Here is an 18,294-nt window from a genome sequence, read left to right on the forward strand (position 1 = left end):
AAATGGAATTCAACCCGGAAAAGTGTGAGGTAATACACTTGGGGAGGGCTAACAAGGCAAGGGATTACACTATGAATGGTAGGACCCTGGAAAGTACTGAAGATTAGAGGGACCTTGGTGTGCATATCCACAGATCCCTGAAGATAGCAGGGCAGGTAGGTAAGGTGGTTAAGAAGGCATTTGGGATACTTCCCTTTATTAGCCAAGGCGTAGAATACAAGAGCAGGAAGGTTATGCTGGAATTGTATAAAATGCTGGTTAGGCCACAATTGGAGTACTGCGTGCAGTTCTGGTCACCACATTATAGGAAGGACGTGATTGCACTGGAGAGGGTGCAGAGGAGATTCACCAGGATGCTGCCTGGGCTGGACGGTCTGAGTTATGAGGAAAGATTAGATAGGACTGGGTTGTTTCCCTTGGAGCAGCGAAGGTTGAGAGGGGACCTGATAGAGAGGTGTAAGATTATGAGGGGCATTGATAGGGTGAATAGGAAGGCACTTTTTCCATTAGTAGAAGGGTCAATAACCAGGGGGCATAGATTTAAGGTAAAAGGTAAAAGGCTAAGAGGGGAGTTGAGGGGAAATTTTTTTCACCCAGAGGGTGGTGGGAGTCTGGAACTCACTGCTGAAAGGGTGGCTGAGTCTGAAACTCTCATAACATTTAAGAAGTATTTAGATATTCACTTGCTTTGCCACAGCCTCCAGGGCTATGAGCCAAGTGCTGGAAAATGGGATTAGTGTAGTCAGGTCTTTGTTGACCGGCGTGGACATGATGGGCCGAATGGCCTCCTTCTGTGCTGTTGACGCCCATGAGCCTAAAACTGTTTGAAACTGAGCTAACCCAATTAAGAAACCCTGGTGTTGAGACCTTGGTAAATCTTCACTGGGGCTTTGCGTCTGTAAGAGTTGCTGGGATAAAGATATAGTGTGAGTTTGAATCATTTTCTTGTTATCTTTATTGAAATCTTTCCAATCTTTTTGCCCAGTGTAATATAGTTCACTCTTCTTGTTTAATAAATGTTTTATTCTTTGTGTTAACAGTACACTGGCAGACTCTTGTGAATGTGTTCAGTAATTGACCTCCACAGGTTCTAAAAAAAAAGTTGGGGTCCACCAAGCCAGTCACTCTTGGACCTGACTATCATCAGCTGGGATGGTAACATAGTGAACATTGTGAAGAATCTCCGGGAACACAGGCCCGAACTTTATCATTGCCACGGGAGCCCTGTCTCAGGCTGCAAGGCTCCGCTTGCATTTTATGTGGCTCAGGCAACTAATTGGCTGCTGTCCTTTGAACCACCACTTGGAGCAGTGGCCACTGCTGGGGGTACACCGCGATAAAGAGGATAGGCCCATGGAAGGCCACTCTCCCCCAACCTGGTAAGTGAGGTCTGGGGCAACAGGGGACAACACCTAGACCCCGGAGGGGGAGGATAGTTGGTGAAGGCAGGCAGCTGTGTTGCTATGGGGGTGGCCAGTGCCTTTGGGGATCCTTTCATGGCTTCAAGAGTGTCCAGGTAAGAGGGCAACCTCGGCACCCACTGGGGGGTCTCCCTGGTATACTTGACAGTCGCTCCACAAGGCAGAGAGCCTGATCACCACTGATAAAATGCCAGCAGTGGTGGGAAGAGGCTCTTAATTGTCTGCTTATATGGCTCAATTAGCCTTTGGGCAATAGGGCACCTTCCACACTGCTGGTAGAATGGAATGACAGCAGGAAGAGAATGGAAGAAACCCATCACCCACCATCACCCCACCCCTCCCACCCCAGTCCTCTCAGCCCATCTCCAGAAGGCTGGTAAAACCCAGCCCACCAAGTGTAGAATTGTGCTTTTATTAAACATCTCTAAACTCTGTCAATACAGGAAGTCCTCGCTGAACATCATCCCACACAACGTTGTTTCAAGTTAATGCCGATGTCTAATTAACATCCTGCATTGCGTTCCTGCTGATTCACATTAAAATTACCATACTCTAGGACCAGGATTTTCCAGCCCTGTTGCGGTGGGACCCGCCAAGGGAGATTCGATAACACAGCCAAAGGCCCATTGGCTTTCGGTGGGACCGGACGACCCCGGCAGTGGGACTTTCCTGCCGAACTCCTTTATTGAGCCCGTGGGTAAGTTGGGGAAAAGGTAATCTTGGGAGGTAGTTATGAACCTCAGACAGGTTGGAAGCAGCCCAAATTTTTATTTGTGCCTGTGGAGGTGGATCTTATTGTGGTTGAAATAGAAAGCACCGATTTTTTCAACTGCAGGCCAGATACTTTCTTTTGAAAAATTTAAAGGGCTTGGAGATTTAAATGACTTGACAGCTTGACAGTTCCACATGGCTTATCCTCTTTTTACACACATTCATGTCTAACTTTAATAATCCCAAAGGGGTACCTGATCTCTTCCAAAGGGCACATTACCATTCCAAAAGGCACCCAGCTCTCCAAATAACTCCAGCAGCTTCAGACCTTTTGCTCAAATGTCTAAAACTCACAAGTTGTGTTTTGGAAATCCCAGTTATGAGGATTAGATCTGGTTGAAAGCAGCTGCACTTTAACATGTGCATCTACCACCGTGAGCCACCAATGTGCAAAGTACAACCTGCCTCATTCCCCCCCTCCCTTGTGAAGATAGCGGGTGCCAAGTTTAGCAGCAGGACTTCCTGAATTGAGGCTCTGGCACCATTTTTAAAATATTCATTCATGACCTCTGGGCTTCGCTGGCTAGGCCAGCATTTATTGCCCATCCCTAATTGCCCTTGAGAAGGTGGTGGTGAGCTGCCTTCTTGAGCCGCTGCAGTCCATGTGGTGTAGGTACACCCACAGTGCTGTTAGGGAGGGACTTCCAGGATTTTGACCCAGCGATAGTGAAGGAACGGCGATATATTTCCAAGTCAGGATGGTGAGTGGCTTGGAGGGGAACTTCCAGGTGGTGGTGTTCCCATCTATCTGCTGCCCCTTGTCCTTCTAGGTGGTAGCGGTCGTGGGTTTGGAAGGTGCTGTTGAAGGAGTCTTGGAGAATTCCTGCAGTGCATCTTGTAGATGGTACACACACTGCTGCTACTGTGTGTCAGTGGTGGAGGAAGTGATTGTTTGTGGATGTGGTGCCTAACGAGCAAGCTGCTTTGTCCTGGACGGTGTCAAGCTTCTTGAGTGTTGTGGGAGCTGCACTCATCCAGGCGAGTGGGGAGTATTCCATCACACTCCTGACTTGTGTCTTGTAGATGGTGGACAGGCTATGGGGAGTCAGGAGGTGGGTTACTCATCGCATGATTCCTAGCCTCTGACCTGCTCTTGTAGCCACAATATTTATACGGCTAGTCCAGTTCAGTTTCTGGTCAATGGTAACCCCCAGTATGCTGATAGTGGGGGATTCAGTGATGGTAATACCATTGAACTTCAAAAGGCAATGGTTGGATTCTCTCTTGTTGGAGATGGTCATTGCCTGATACTTGTGTGGTGTGAATGTTACTTGCCACTTGTCAGCCCAAGTCTGGGTATTGTCCAGGTCCTGCTCAGGCACAGATACCTTCCATTTCTGCAAATTTCAGGCTTATGACTCAATAACTCCATCACGGATGGAATCTGGTGGGACTCCAACCTATAAATCTTCCAGAAAATGAAGGCCATTCTTCAGCATTGCAGGGAACTGTAAGCCATGGGAGTGTGTCAGCAATTACAGGGACTCCCTGGGACTGTGTTCAAATTTATGGGAAGTCCCTAGGTGTGCGTCTGCAATTATTGGAAGGGCCTGAGAATGTGTCAGTATTTACACAGTACTCCCAGGAGTGTGTCAAATATTTACATGATGCCCTAGGATAGTGCCAGGGTCTGCAGGTTGGCCACTCAGTTACAGGAAGGTTTAAGGGTGTCAACCACAGCTTGACGATTCACACTCCCACTTTGAGACGGAGTTGCGATGGGTGCCCCATTCCAGAAACTTGAGCACTTGGCTGACTCTCCAGTGTGACGCTGAGGGAATGCTGCACTTTCAGAGGTGCAACCTTTTGAATGAGTTGCTACATGGAGACTCAGTTCTCCCTGGTGCCCTGGCCCATATCTATCCCTCAACCAACATCACTAAAACAGATCACCACATGGCTGTTTGTGGGATCTTGTTGTGCACAAAATGGCTGCCGGGTTTCCTACATTACGTCAGTGGCTTCACTTAAAAAAGTACTTCTTTGGCTGTTCAGCATTTTGGGGAGGCCCAGGGATTGTGAAAGGCCTCATGGGAACGCTTGTATTATTTTAAAGAAAATCACTGCTCCAGGGAATCATCTAAACCATAAAGAGCAAATTTCATTGAGAAGAAAAAATGCTTATGCTGAAAATTAAATCACAATGGAAAAACTGAATATTTTCAAGAGGTCTGAAGGAGGGGATGAGTAATCAGGAACGTTGTGAAAAATGTCAAAATAATACACGTGAAGGCTGTGTTGCCTGTCTGGTGCCAGGGTTAAGAACATCTCCTTGTGGCTGGAGAGGAACTTGGAGTGAGAATGGAAGAATCCAGCTGTTGTAGCCCTACCTGTGTTGTTTGTAGTTAAGTGCACAAAGAGGCTCTGCTAAGGCAGAATGAGCACTTAGGCGTTAAATTCAAAAGCAAAACCACAATAGTAACAATCTCTGGGTTATTACCTGAGCCACAAGCCAGTTGGCGTAGGTAAATAAGATCAGAAGGTTCAATGTGCAGCTCAAAGATTGGTGTGGGAGAAACTAATTTTAATTCATGGGGCACTGGCACAGGTACTGGGGAAAGAGGGAGCTGTTCTATTGGGAAATGCTTCACCTGAACTGCACTGGGACCAGTAACTAGAGCTGTAGAAAGGGCTTTAAACTTTATAATACAGAGATAAAAACAAAAAAACTGCGGATGCTGGAAATCCAAAACAAAAACAGAATTACCTGGAAAAACTCAGCAGGTCTGGCAGCATCGGCGGAGAAGAAAAGAGTTGACGTTTCGAGTCCTCATGACCCTGCAACAGAACTTGAGTTCGGGTCCAAGAAAGAGTTGAAATATAAGCTGGTTTAAGGTGTGTGTGTGGGGGGCGGAGAGATAGAGAGACAGAGGGGTGGAGGGGGGGTGGTGTGGTTGTAGGGACAAACAAGCAGTGATAGAAGCAGATCATCAAAAGATGTCAACGACAATAGTACAATAGAACACAGGTGTTAAAGTTAAAGTTGGTGATATTAACTAAACGAATGTGCTAATTAAGAATGGATGATAGGGCACTCAAGGTATAGCTCTAGTGGGGTTTTTTTTTATATAATGGAAATAGGTGGGAAAAGGAAAATCTTTATAATTTATTGGAAAAAAAAAGAAGGGGGAAACAGAAAGGGGGTGGGGATGGGGGAGGGAGCTCACGACCTAAAGTTGTTGAATTCAATATTCAGTCCGGAAGGCTGTAAAGTCCCTAGTCGGAAGATGAGGTGTTGTTCCTTCAGTTTGCGTTGGGCTTCACTGGAGCAATGCAGCAAGCCAAGGACAGACATGTGGGCAAGAGAGCAGGGTGGAGTGTTGAAATGGCAAGCGACAGGGAGGTTTGGGTCATTCTTGCGGACAGACCGCAGGTGTTCTGCGAAGTGGTCGCCCAGTTTATGTTTGGTCTCTCCAATGTAGAGGAGACCACATTGGGAGCAACGAATGCAGTAGACTAAGTTGGGGGAAATGCAAGTGAAATGCTGCTTCACTTGAAAGGAGTGTTTGGGTCCTTGGACGGTGAGGAGAGAGGAAGTGAAGGGGCAGGTGTTGCATCTTTTGCGTGGGCATGGGGTGGTGCCATAGGAGGGGGTTGAGGAGTAGGGGGTGATGGAGGAGTGGACCAGGGTGTCCCGGAGGGAGCGATCCCTACCGAATGCCGATAAGGTGGGTGAAGGGAAGATGTGTTTGGTGGTGGCATCATGCTGGAATTGGCGGAAATGGCGGAGGATGATCCTTTGAATGTGGAGGCTGGTGGGGTGATAAGTGAGGACAAGGGGGACCCTATCATGTTTCTGGGAGGGAGGAGAAGGAGTGAGGGCGGATGCGCGGGAGATGGGCCGGACATGGTTGAGGGCCCTGTCAACGACCGTGGGTGGAAAACCTCGGTTAAGGAAGAAGGAGGACATGTCAGAGGAACTGTTTTTGAATGTAGCATCATCGGAACAGATGCGACGGAGGCTAAGGAACTGAGAGAATGGGATGGAGTCCTTACAGGAAGTGGGGTGTGAGGAGCTGTAGTCGAGATAGCTGTGGGAGTCGGTGGGTTTGTAATGGATATTGGTGGACAGTCTATCACCAGAGATTGAGACAGAGAGGTCAAGGAAGGGAAGGGAAGTGTCAGAGATGGACCACATGAAAATGATGGAGGGGTGGAGATTGGAAGCAAAATTAATAAATTTTTCTAAGTCCCGACGAGAGCATGAAGCGGCACCGAAGTAATCATCGATGTACCGGAGAAAGAGTTGTGGAAGGGGGCCGGAGTAGGACTGCAACAAGGAATGTTCCACATACCCCATAAAGAGACAGGCATAGCTGGGGCCCATGCGGGTACCCATAGCCACACCTTTTATTTGGAGGAAGTGAGAGGAGTTCAAGGAGAAATTGTTCAACGTGAGAACAAGTTCAGCCAGACGGAGGAGAGTAGTGGTGGATGGGGATTGTTCGGGCCTCTGTTCGAGGAAGAAGCTAAGGGCCCTCAGACCATCCTGGTGGGGGATGGAGGTGTAGAGGGATTGGACGTCCATGGTGAAGAGGAAGCGGTTGGGGCCAGGGAACTGGAAATTGTTGATGTGACGTAAGGTGTCAGAGGAATCACGGATGTAGGTGGGAAGGGACTGGACAAGGGGAGAGAGAAGGGAGTCAAGATAACGAGAAATGAGTTCTGTGGGGCAGGAGCAAGCTGAGACGATCAGTCTACCGGGGCAGTTCTGTTTGTGGATTTTGGGTAGGAGGTAGAAGCGGGCCGTCCGAGGTTGGGCGACTATCAGGTTGGAAGCTGTGGGAGGGAGATCCCCAGAGCAGATGAGGTCAGTGACAGTCCTGGAAACAATGGCTTGATGTTCAGTGGTGTGGTCATGGTCCAGGGAGAGGTAGGAGGAAGTGTCTGCGAGTTGACGCTCAGCCTCCGCGAGGTAGAGGTCAGTGTGCCAGACAGCAACATCACCACCCTTGTCAGCGGGTTTGATGACAATGTTAGGGTTGGACCTGAGAGAATGGAGTGCAGTAAGTTCAACAACTTTAGGTCGTGAGCTCCCTCCCCCATCCCCACCCCCTTTCTGTTTCCCCCTTCCTTTTTTTTCCAATAAATTATAAAGATTTTCCTTTTCCCACCTATTTCCATTATATAAAAAAAAACGCCACTAGAGCTATACCTTGAGTGCCCTACCATCCATTCTTAATTAGCACATTCGTTTAGTTAATATCACCAACTCTTTAACTTTAACACCTATGTGTTCTATTGCACTATTGTCGTTGACATCTTTTGATGATCTGCTTCTATCACTGAGATAAAAACAAAAAAACTGCGGATGCTGGAAATCCAAAACAAAAACAGAATTACCTGGAAAAACTCAGCAGGTCTGGCAGCATCGGCGGAGAAGAAAAGAGTTGACGTTTCGAGTCCTCATGACCCTTCGACAGAACTTGAGTTCGAGTCCAGGAAAGAGCTGAAATATAAGCTGGTTTAAGGTGTGTGTGTGGGGGGCGGAGAGATAGAGAGACAGAGAGGTGGAGGGGGTTGGTGTGGTTGTAGGGACAAACAAGCAGTGATAGAAGAAGGTCATCAAAAGATGTCAACGACAATAGTACAATAGAACACATAGGTGTTAAAGTTAAAGTTGGTGATATTATCTAAACGAATGTGCTAATTAAGAATGGATGGTAGGGCACTCAAGGTATAGCTCTAGTGGCTTTTTTTTTAATAATGGAAATAGGTGGGAAAAGGAAAATCTTTATAATTTATTGGAAAAAAAAGAAGGGGGAACAGAAAGGGGGTGGGGATGGGGGAGGGAGCTCACGACCTAAAGTTGTTGAATTCATTATTCAGTCCGGAAGGCTGTAAAGTCCCTAGTCGGAAGATGAGGTGTTGTTCCTCCAGTTTGCGTTGGGCTTCACTGGAACAATGCAGCAAGCCAAGGACAGACATGTGGGCAAGAGAGCAGGGTGGAGTGTTAAAATGGCAAGCGACAGGGAGGTTTGGGTCATTCTTGCGGACAGACCGCAGGTGTTCTGCAAAGCGGTCACCCTGCTTACGTTTGGTCTCTCCAATGTAGAGGAGACCACATTGGGAGCAACGAATGCAGTAGACTAAGTTGGGGGAAATGCAAGTGAAATGCTGCTTCACTTGAAAGGAGTGTTTGGGTCCTTGGACGGTGAGGAGAGAGGAAGTGAAGGGGCAGGTGTTGCATCTTTTGCGTGGGCATGGGGTTGTGCCATAGGAGGGGGTTGAGGAGTAGGGGGTGATGGAGGAGTGGACCAGGGTGTCCCTGAGGGAGCGATCCCTACGGAATGCCGATAAGGGGGGTGAAGGGAAGATGTGTTTGGTGGTGGCATCATGCTGGAGTTGGCGGAAATGGCGGAGGATGATCCTTTGAATGCGGAGGCTGGTGGGGTGATAAGTGAGGACAAGGGGGACCCTATCATGTTTCTGGGAGGGAGGAGAAGGAGTGAGGGCGGATGCGCGGGAGATGGGCCGGACACGGTTGAGGGCCCTGTCAACGACCGTGGGTGGAAAACCTCGGTTAAGGAAGAAGGAGGACATGTCAGAGGAACTGTTTTTGAAGGTAGCATCATCGGAACAGATGCGACGGAGGCGAAGGAACTGAGAGAATGGGATGGAGTCCTTACAGGAAGCGAGGTGTGAGGAGCTGTAGTCGAGATAGCTGTGGCAGTCGGTGGGTTTGTAATGGATATTGGTGGACAGTCTATCACCAGAGATTGAGACAGAGCGGTCAAGGAAGGGAAGGGAAGTGTCAGAGATGGACCATGTGAAAATGATGGAGGGGTGGAGATTGGAAGCAAAATTAATAAATTTTTCCAAGTCCTGACGAGAGCATGAAGTGGCACCGAAATAATCATCGATGTACCGGAGAAAGAGTTGTGGAAGGGGGCCGGAGTAGGACTGCAACAAGGAATGTTCCACATACCCCATAAAGAGACAGGCATAGCTGGGGCCCATGCGGGTACCCATAGCCACACCTTTTATTTGGAGGAAGTGAGAGGAGTTCAAGGAGAAATTGTTCAGCTTGAGAACAAGTTCAGCCAGACGGAGGAGAGTAGTGGTGGATGGGGATTGTTCGGGCCTCTGTTCGAGGAAGAAGCTAAGGGCCCTCAGACCATCCTGGTGGGGGATGGAGGTGTAGAGGGATTGGACGTCCATGGTGAAGAGGAAGCGGTAGGGGCCAGGGAACTGGAAATTGTTGATGTGACATAAGGTGTCAGAGGAATCACGGATGTAGGTGGGAAGGGACTGGACAAGGGGAGAGAGAAGGGAGTCAAGATAACGAGAAATGAGTTCTGTGGGGCTGGAGCAAGCTGAGACGATCGGTCTACCGGGGCAGTTTTGTTTGTGGATTTTGGGTAGGAGGTAGAAGCGGGCCGTCCGAGGTTGGGTGATTATCAGGTTGGAAGCTGTGGGAGGGAGATCCCCAGAGGAGATGAGGTCAGTGACAGTCCTGGAAACAGTGGCTTGATGTTCAGTGGTGGGGTCATGGTCCAGGGAGAGGTAGGAGGAAGTGTCTGCGAGTTGACGCTCAGCCTCCGCGAGGTAGAGGTCAGTGCGCCAGACAACAACAGCACCACCCTTGTCAGCGGGTTTGATGACAATGTCAGGGTTGGACCTGAGAGAATGGAGTGCAGTAAGTTCAGAGAGAGACAGGTTAGAATGGGTGAGAGGAGCAGAGAAATTGAGACGACTAATGTCGCGCCGACAGTTCTCAATGAAAAGATCGAGAGAAGGTAAGAATCCAGAGGGAGGGGTCCAGGTGGAGGGAGAATATTGGAGATGGGTAAAAGGATCCGTTGAACTGGGAGAGGACTCCTGAACAAAGAAGTGAGCCCGGAGACGAAGACGGCGGAAGAAGAGTTCTGTGTCATGCCGAGCCCGAAATTCATTGAGATGGGTAAAAGGATCCGTTGAACTGGGAGAGGACTCCTGCCCAAAGAAGTGAGCCCGGAGACGAAGACGGCGGAAGAAGAGTTCAGTATCATGCCGAGCCCGAAATTCATTGAGATGGGTAAAAGGATCCGTTGAACTGGGAGAGGACTCCTGCCCAAAGAAGTGAGCCCGGAGACGAAGACGGCGGAAGAAGAGTTCAGTATCATGCCGAGCCCGAAATTCATTGAGATGGGTAAAAGGATCCGTTGAACTGGGAGAGGACTCCTGCCCAACGTGGATTTCAACTGAAATTCCACCCCTCATGTTTCGAACCCACCCAGGATTACAGGTATCTCCGGGACATAAAACGTTTCTCGGACTGCTGTTCCCGTCACATCCTGAGATCCACACTCAGTGCCATGCGCCGCCATATGAACACACTCGACCTCTCCCTCCAGCAGCACCGCAGTACCCTTTTTCAAAGCTGCGCGTGCCCCCAGTTTCATTTTATCCTTCGGCTCATCCGACGCCTCAACAAGAAACTTTTTCTCTTTCTCTCAAGTGCTAAGGAGCACAAGCTCCAGCAACTCATCGACACCAACACCCATCTAGGACCCTCCACCCCTGCCTGTCCCTCCATCCCCACCCCATCTTCCAATCCCAACCCCAGCCGTGTATTCACTATACCCCCTGACCTTCCCCTCTCCGATGCTGAACGTTCAGTGCTCAGCAAAGGACTTAGTTTCATACCCTTACACCCTCATCTCAATGAATTTCGGGCTCGGCATGATACTGAACTCTTCTTCCGCCGTCTTCGTCTCCGGGCTCACTTCTTTAGGCAGGAGTCCTCTCCCAGTTCAACGGATCCTTTTACCCATATCCAATATTCTCCCTCCACCTGGACCCCTCCCTCTGGATTCTTACCTTCTCTCGATCTTTTCGTTGAGAACTGTCGGCGCGACATTAGTCGTCTCAATTTCTCTGCTCCTCTCACCCATTCTAACCTGTCTCTCTCTGAACTTACTGCACTCCATTCTCTCAGGTCCAACCCTGATATTGTCATCAAATCCGCTGACAAGGGTGGTGCTGTTGTTGTCTGGCGCACTGACCTCTACCTCGCGGAGGCTGAGCGCCAACTCGCAGACACTTCCTCCTACCTCTCCCTGGACCATGACCCCACCACTGAACATCAAGCCACTGTTTCCAGGACTGTCACTGACCTCATCTCCTCTGGGGATCTCCCTCCCACAGCTTCCAACCTGATAGTCGCCCAACCTCGGACGGCCCGCTTCTATCTCCTACCCAAAATCCACAAACAGAACTGCCCCGGTAGACCGATCGTCTCAGCTTGCTCCTGCCCCACAGAACTCATTTCTCGTTATCTTGACTCCCTTCTCTCTCCCCTTGTCCAGTCCCTTCCCACCTACATCCGTGATTCCTCTGACACCTTACGTCACATCAACAATTTCCAGTTCCCTGGCCCCTACCGCTTCCTCTTCACCATGGACGTCCAATCCCTCTACACCTCCATCCCCCACCAGGATGGTCTGAGGGCCCTTAGCTTCTTCCTCGAACAGAGGCCCGAACAATCCCCATCCACCACTACTCTCCTCCGTCTGGCTGAACTTGTTCTCACGCTGAACAATTTCTCCTTCAACTCCTCTCACTTCCTCCAAATAAAAGGTGTGGCTATGGGTACCCGCATGGGCCCCAGCTATGCCTGTCTCTTTATGGGGTATGTGGAACATTCCTTGTTGCAGTCCTACTCCGACCCCTTCCACAACTCTTTCTCTGGTACATCAATGATTACTTCGGTGCTGCTTCATGCTCTCGTCAGGACTTGGAAAAATTTATTAATTTTGCTTCCAATCTCCACCCCTCCATCATTTTCACGTGGTCCATCTCTGACACTTCCCTTCCCTTCCTTGACCGCTCTGTCTCAATCTCTGGTGATAGACTGTCCACCAATATCCATTACAAACCCACCGACTCCCACAGCCATCTCGACTACAGCTCCTCACACCCCACTTCCTGTAAGGACTCCATCCCATTCTCTCAGTTCCTTCGCCTCCATCGCATCTGTTCCGATGATGCTACATTCAAAAACAGTTCCTCTGACATGTCCTCCTTCTTCCTTAACCGAGGTTTTCCACCCACGGTCGTTGACAGGGCCCTCAACCGTGTCCGGCCCATCTCCCACGCATCCGCCCTCACGCCTTCTCCTCCCTCCCAGAAACATGATAGGGTCCCCCTTGTCCTCACTTATCACCCCACCAGCCTCCGCATTCAAAGGATCATCCTCCGCCATTTCCGCCAACTCCAGCATGATGCCACCACCAAACACATCTTCCCTTCACCCACCTTATCGGCATTCCGTAGGGATCGCTCCCTCAGGGACACCCTGGTCCACTCCTCCATCACCCCCTACTCCTCAACCCCCTCCTATGGCACAACCCCATGCCCACGCAAAAGATGCAACACCTTCTCCTTCACTTCCTCTCTCCTCACCGTCCAAGGACCCAAACACTCCTTTCAAGTGAAGCAGCATTTCACTTGCATTTCCCCCAACTTAGTCTACTGCATTCGTTGCTCCCAATGTGGTCTCCTCTACATTGGAGAGACCAAACGTAAGCTGGGCGACCGCTTTGCAGAACACCTGCGGTCTGTCCGCAAGAATGACCCAAACCTCCCTGTCGCTTGCCATTTTAACACTCCACCCTGCTCTCTTGCCCACATGTCTGTCCTTGGCTTGCTGCATTGTTCCAGTGAAGCCCAACGCAAACTGGAGGAACAGCACCTCATCTTCCGACTAGGGACTTTACAGCCTTCCGGACTGAATATTGAATTCAACAACTTTAGGTCGTGAGCTCCCTCCCCCATCCCCACCCCCTTTCTGTTTCCCCCTTCTTTTTTTTTTCCAATAAATTATAAAGATTTTCCTTTTCCCACCTATTTCCATTATTAAAAAAAAATTAAAAAAAAAAGCCACTAGAGCTATACCTCGAGTGCCCTACCATCCATTCTTAATTAGCACATTCGTTTAGATAATATCACCAACTTTAACTTTAACACCTATGTGTTCTATTGTACTATTGTCGTTGACATCTTTTGATGATCTGCTTCTATCACTGCTTGTTTGTCCCTACAACCACACCTCCCCCCTCCACCTCTCTGTCTCTCTATCTCTCCGCCCCCCACACACACACCTTAAACCAGCTTATATTTCAGCTCTTTCCTGGACTCGAACTCAAGTTCTGTCGAAGGGTCATGAGGACTCGAAACGTCAACTCTTTTCTTCTCCGCCGATGCTGCCAGACCTGCTGAGTTTTTCCAGGTAATTCTGTTTTTGTTTTGGATTTCCAGCATCCGCAGTTTTTTTGTTTTTATCTCTGTGTTTAATTGACTGCCACTGCTCTTCAAGAAATGCCTACCTCCTTGAAGAAGTTCTGTTCCTCTCTGCGACAAGATTTCCGGATCTCTCTGTTGCCTTGTTCACCTTCATTGCTTTCCATTTCTCTCCTAGTGTTTGACAAGGTGTTTACTAAAACCCGCTTTCACAGCCATATCTCCTTTCTCAGTGACTGTCTCCGTCTCCGACTTACCCCACGTGGATTTCAACTGAAATTCCACCCCTCATGTTTCGAACCCACCCAGGATTACAGGTATCTCCGGGACATAAAACGTTTCTCGGACTGCTGTTCCCGTCACATTCTGAGATCCACACTCAGTGCCATGCGCCGCCATATGAACACACTCGACCTCTCCCTCCAGCAGCACCGCCTCACCCTTTTTCAAAGCTGCGCGTGCCCCCAGTTTCATTTTATTCTTCGGCTCATCCGACGCCTCAACAAGAAACTTTTTCTCTTTCTCTCAAGTGCTAAGCAGCACAAGCTCCAGCAACTCATCGACATCAACACCCATCTAGGACCCTCCACCCCTGCCTGACCCTCCGTCCCCACCCCATCTTCCAATCCCAGCCCCAGCCGTGTATTCACTATACCCCCTGACCTTCCCCTCTCCGATGCTGAACATTCAGTGCTCAGCAAAGGACTTAGTTTCATACCCTTACGCCCTCACCTCAATGAATTTCGGGCTCGGCATGATACTGAACTCTTCTTCCGCCGTCTTCGTCTCCGGGCTCACTTCTTTGGGCAGGAGTCCTCTCCCCGTTCAACGGATCCTTTTACCCATCTCCAATATTCTCCCTCCACCTGGACCCCTCCCTCTGGATTCTTACCTTCTCTCGATCTTTTCATTGAGAACTGTCGGCGCGACATTAGTCGGCTCAATTTCTCTGCTCCTCTCACCCATTCTAACCTGTCTCTCTCTGAACTTACTGCACTCCATTCTCTCAGGTCCAACCCTGACATTGTCATCAAACCCGCTGACAAGGGTGGTGCTGCTGTTGTCTGGCGCACTGACCTCTACCTCGCGGAGGCTGAGCGTCAACTCGCAGACACTTCCTCCTACCTCTCCCTGGACCATGACCCCACCACTGAACATCAAGCCACTGTTTCCAGGACTGTCACTGACCTCATCTCCTCTGGGGATCTCCCTCCCACAGCTTCCAACCTGATAGTCGCCCAACCTCGGAAGGCCCGCTTCTATCTCCTACCCAAAATCCACAAACAAAACTGCCCCGGTAGACCGATCGTCTCAGCTTGCTCCAGCCCCACAGAACTCATTTCTCGTTATCTTGACTCCCTTCTCTCTCCCCTTGTCCAGTCCCTTCCCACCTACATCCGTGATTCCTCTGACACCTTACGTCACATCAACAATTTCCAGTTCCCTGGCCCCTACCGCTTCCTCTTCACCATGGACGTCCAATCCCTCTACACCTCCATCCCCCACCAGGATGGTCTGAGGGCCCTTAGCTTCTTCCTCGAACAGAGGCCCGAACAATCCCCATCCACCACTACTCTCCTCCGTCTGGCTGAACTTGTTCTCACGCTGAACAATTTCTCCTTCAACTCCTCTCACTTCCTCCAAATAAAAGGTGTGGCTATGGGTACCCGCATGGGCCCCAGCTATGCCTGTCTCTTTCTGGGGTATGTGGAACATTCCTTGTTGCAGTCCTACTCCGGCCCCCTTCCACAACTCTTTCTCCGGTACATGGATGATTATTTCGGTGCCGCTTCATGCTCTCGTCAGGACTTGGAAAAATTTATTAATTTTGCTTCCAATCTCCACCCCTCCATCATTTTCACGTGGTCCATCTCTGACACTTCCCTTCCCTTCCTTGACCTCTCTGTCTCAATCTCTGGTGATAGACTGTCCACCAATATCCATTACAAACCCACCGACTGCCACAGCTATCTCGACTACAGCTCCTCACACCCCACTTCCTGTAAGGACTCCATCCCATTCTCTCAGTTCCTTTGCCTCAGTCGCATCTGTTCCGATGATGCTACATTCAAAAACAGTTCCTCTGACATGTCCTCCTTCTTCCTTAACCGAGGTTTTCCACCCACGGTCGTTGACAGGGCCCTCAACCGTGTCTGGCCCATCTCCCGCGCATCCGCCCTCACTCCTTCTCCTCCCTCCCAGAAACATGATAGGGTCCCCCTTGTCCTCACTTATCACCCCACCAGCCTCCGCATTCAAAGGATCATCCTCCGCCATTTCCGCCAACTCCAGCATGATGCCACCACCAAACACATCTTCCCTTCACCCCCCCTTATCGGCATTCCGTAGGGATCGCTCCCTCCGGGACACCCTGGTCCACTCCTCCATCACCCCCTCCTCCTCAACCCCCTCCGATGGCACAACCCCATGCCCACGCAAAAGATGCAACACCTGCCCCTTCACTTCCTCTCTCCTCACCGTCCAAGGACCCAAACACTCCTTTCAAGTGAAGCAGCATTTCACTTGCATTTCCCCCAACTTAGTCTACTGCATTCGTTGCTCCCAATGTGGTCTCCTCTACATTGGAGAGACCAAACGTAAGCTGGGCGACCGCTTTGCAGAACACCTGCGGTCTGTCCGCAAGAATGACCCAAACCTCCCTGTCGCTTGCCATTTTAACACTCCACCCTGCACTCTTGCCCACATGTCTGTCCTTGGCTTGCTGCATTGTTCCAGTGAAGCCCAACGCAAACTGGAGGAACAACACCTCATCTTCCGACTAGGGACTTTACAGCCTTCCGGACTGAATATTGAATTCAACAGCTTTAGGTCGTGAGCTCCCTCCCCCATCCCCACCCCCTTTCTGTTTCCCCCTTCTTTTTTTTCCAATAAATTATAAAGATTTTCCTTTTCCCACCTATTTCCATTATTAAAAAAAAATTAAAAAAAAAAGCCACTAGAGCTATACCTTGAGTGCCCTACCATCCATTCTTAATTAGCACATTCGTTTAGATAATATCACCAACTTTAACTTTAACACCTATGTGTTCTATTGTATTATTGTCGTTGACATCTTTTGATGATCTGCTTCTATCACTGCTTGTTTGTCCCTACAACCACACCACCCCCCCTCCACCTCTCTGTCTCTCTATCTCTCCGCCCCCCACACACACACCTTAAACCAGCTTATATTTCAGCTCTTTCCTGGACTCGAACTCAAGTTCTGTCGAAGGGTCATGAGGACTCGAAACGTCAACTCTTTTCTTCTCCACCGATGCTGCCAGACCTGCTGAGGTTTTCCAGGTAATTCTGTTTTTGCTTTAAACTTTATAGTTGGTGTTGGGGGAGGAGTGGGGGTGGGTTAGGAGGGAGGGTTTAGCTGAAGGGAAATTTAACAAGTTAAAGACAAAGGACAATGCAATAGTGCAGTAGTGATAAAAACAAAAAAACTGCGGATGCTGGAAATCCAAAACAAAAACAGAATTACCTGGAAAAACTCAGCAGGTCTGGCAGCATCGGCGGAGAAGAAAAGAGTTGACGTTTCGAGTAGTAATATGGGTAACGATGACCTGAATGTGCCAGGATGGGATAGAGCATATAAGCATAGAAATACCTTAGCAAATAGGGCCAGAAAAATGATAAAAAGTCAGAATTCAAGTTTCTTTGCCTAATTCACACAACATTCATAGCAAAATAGAAGAATTGATGGCACAAATAGAAATAAATGATATGATTGCCATTGAAGAGGCATGTTTGCAAGGTGACCAACGCTGGGAACTGAATGTTCAAGGCTATTTGGCATTTCAGAAGGGCAGAATGAAAGGAAAAGGAGTTGGGATAGCTCTGTTAAAGGATGAGATTAGTACAATAATGAGAAATAATCTTGGCTCCGAAGGTCAAGGCGTAGAATCAGTTTGATTGAGATTTTAAGGAAACAAAGTCACTGGTGGGAGTAGTTTATCGGCCGCCTAACAGTAACTATACTGTGGAGGACCGGGTATAAGTAAAGAAAAAATAGGTGCTTTTAAGGAAGATACTGCAATAATCTTGAGCCATTTTAATCAGCTTCTAGATTGGACAGATCAAATTGGCAAAGATAGCCTTGAAGACGAGTTCGTAGAGTGTATTCGAGACAGGTTCTTGCAACAATAGTTTGTAGAACCAACCAGGGAACAGACTATTTTAGCTTGGTAATGCGACAGGATTAATTATCTCAATAGTAAAGGATCCTTTAGGGAAGAATGATTATAGTATGAAAGAATTTCACATTTAGTTTAAGGGTAAGAAACTTGCGTCTGAAACTAGTGTCTTAAAATTAAATAAAGACAATTAAAAGGGTATGAAGACAGAGTTGGCTAAAATGACCTGGGAAAATAGGTTAAAAGGTAAGACGGTAGAGGAGCAGAGATGTTCATCACTCTCAACAAAGATATATTCCATTGAGAAAGGAAGAATCTATGAGAAGGATGCACCATCCGGGCTCGCTAAGGATAGTATCATTTGAAAGATACCATCAGTACACTGTTGCAAAGACTAGTATTGGGCCAGCAGATTGGGAAAATTTTAGAAACCAGTAAAGGTTGACTCAAGAAAAAAACTAAAGAGGACGAAATTAGAATATGAATGTAAATGATCGAGAAATGTAAAAACAGACAGTAAAAGCTTCTACATGCATATAAAAAGGAAGAGTAGCTAAAGTAAACATCGGTCCCTTGGATGATGAGAGTTGGAAATTAATATGAAACAAGGAAATAGTAGAGACTTTAAATAAGTATTTTGCATCTGTCCTCACAGTAGAAGCCTCCTAACAATAATAGAAAATCCAAGGACCAAAATGGAGGGAGGCACTTTAAAGAGCTACTGTACTAGAGGAAAAAGT

The sequence above is a fragment of the Carcharodon carcharias genome, chromosome 13 (assembly GCF_017639515.1).
Source record: "Carcharodon carcharias isolate sCarCar2 chromosome 13, sCarCar2.pri, whole genome shotgun sequence".
Classification (NCBI taxonomy): Eukaryota; Metazoa; Chordata; class Chondrichthyes; order Lamniformes; family Lamnidae; genus Carcharodon; species Carcharodon carcharias.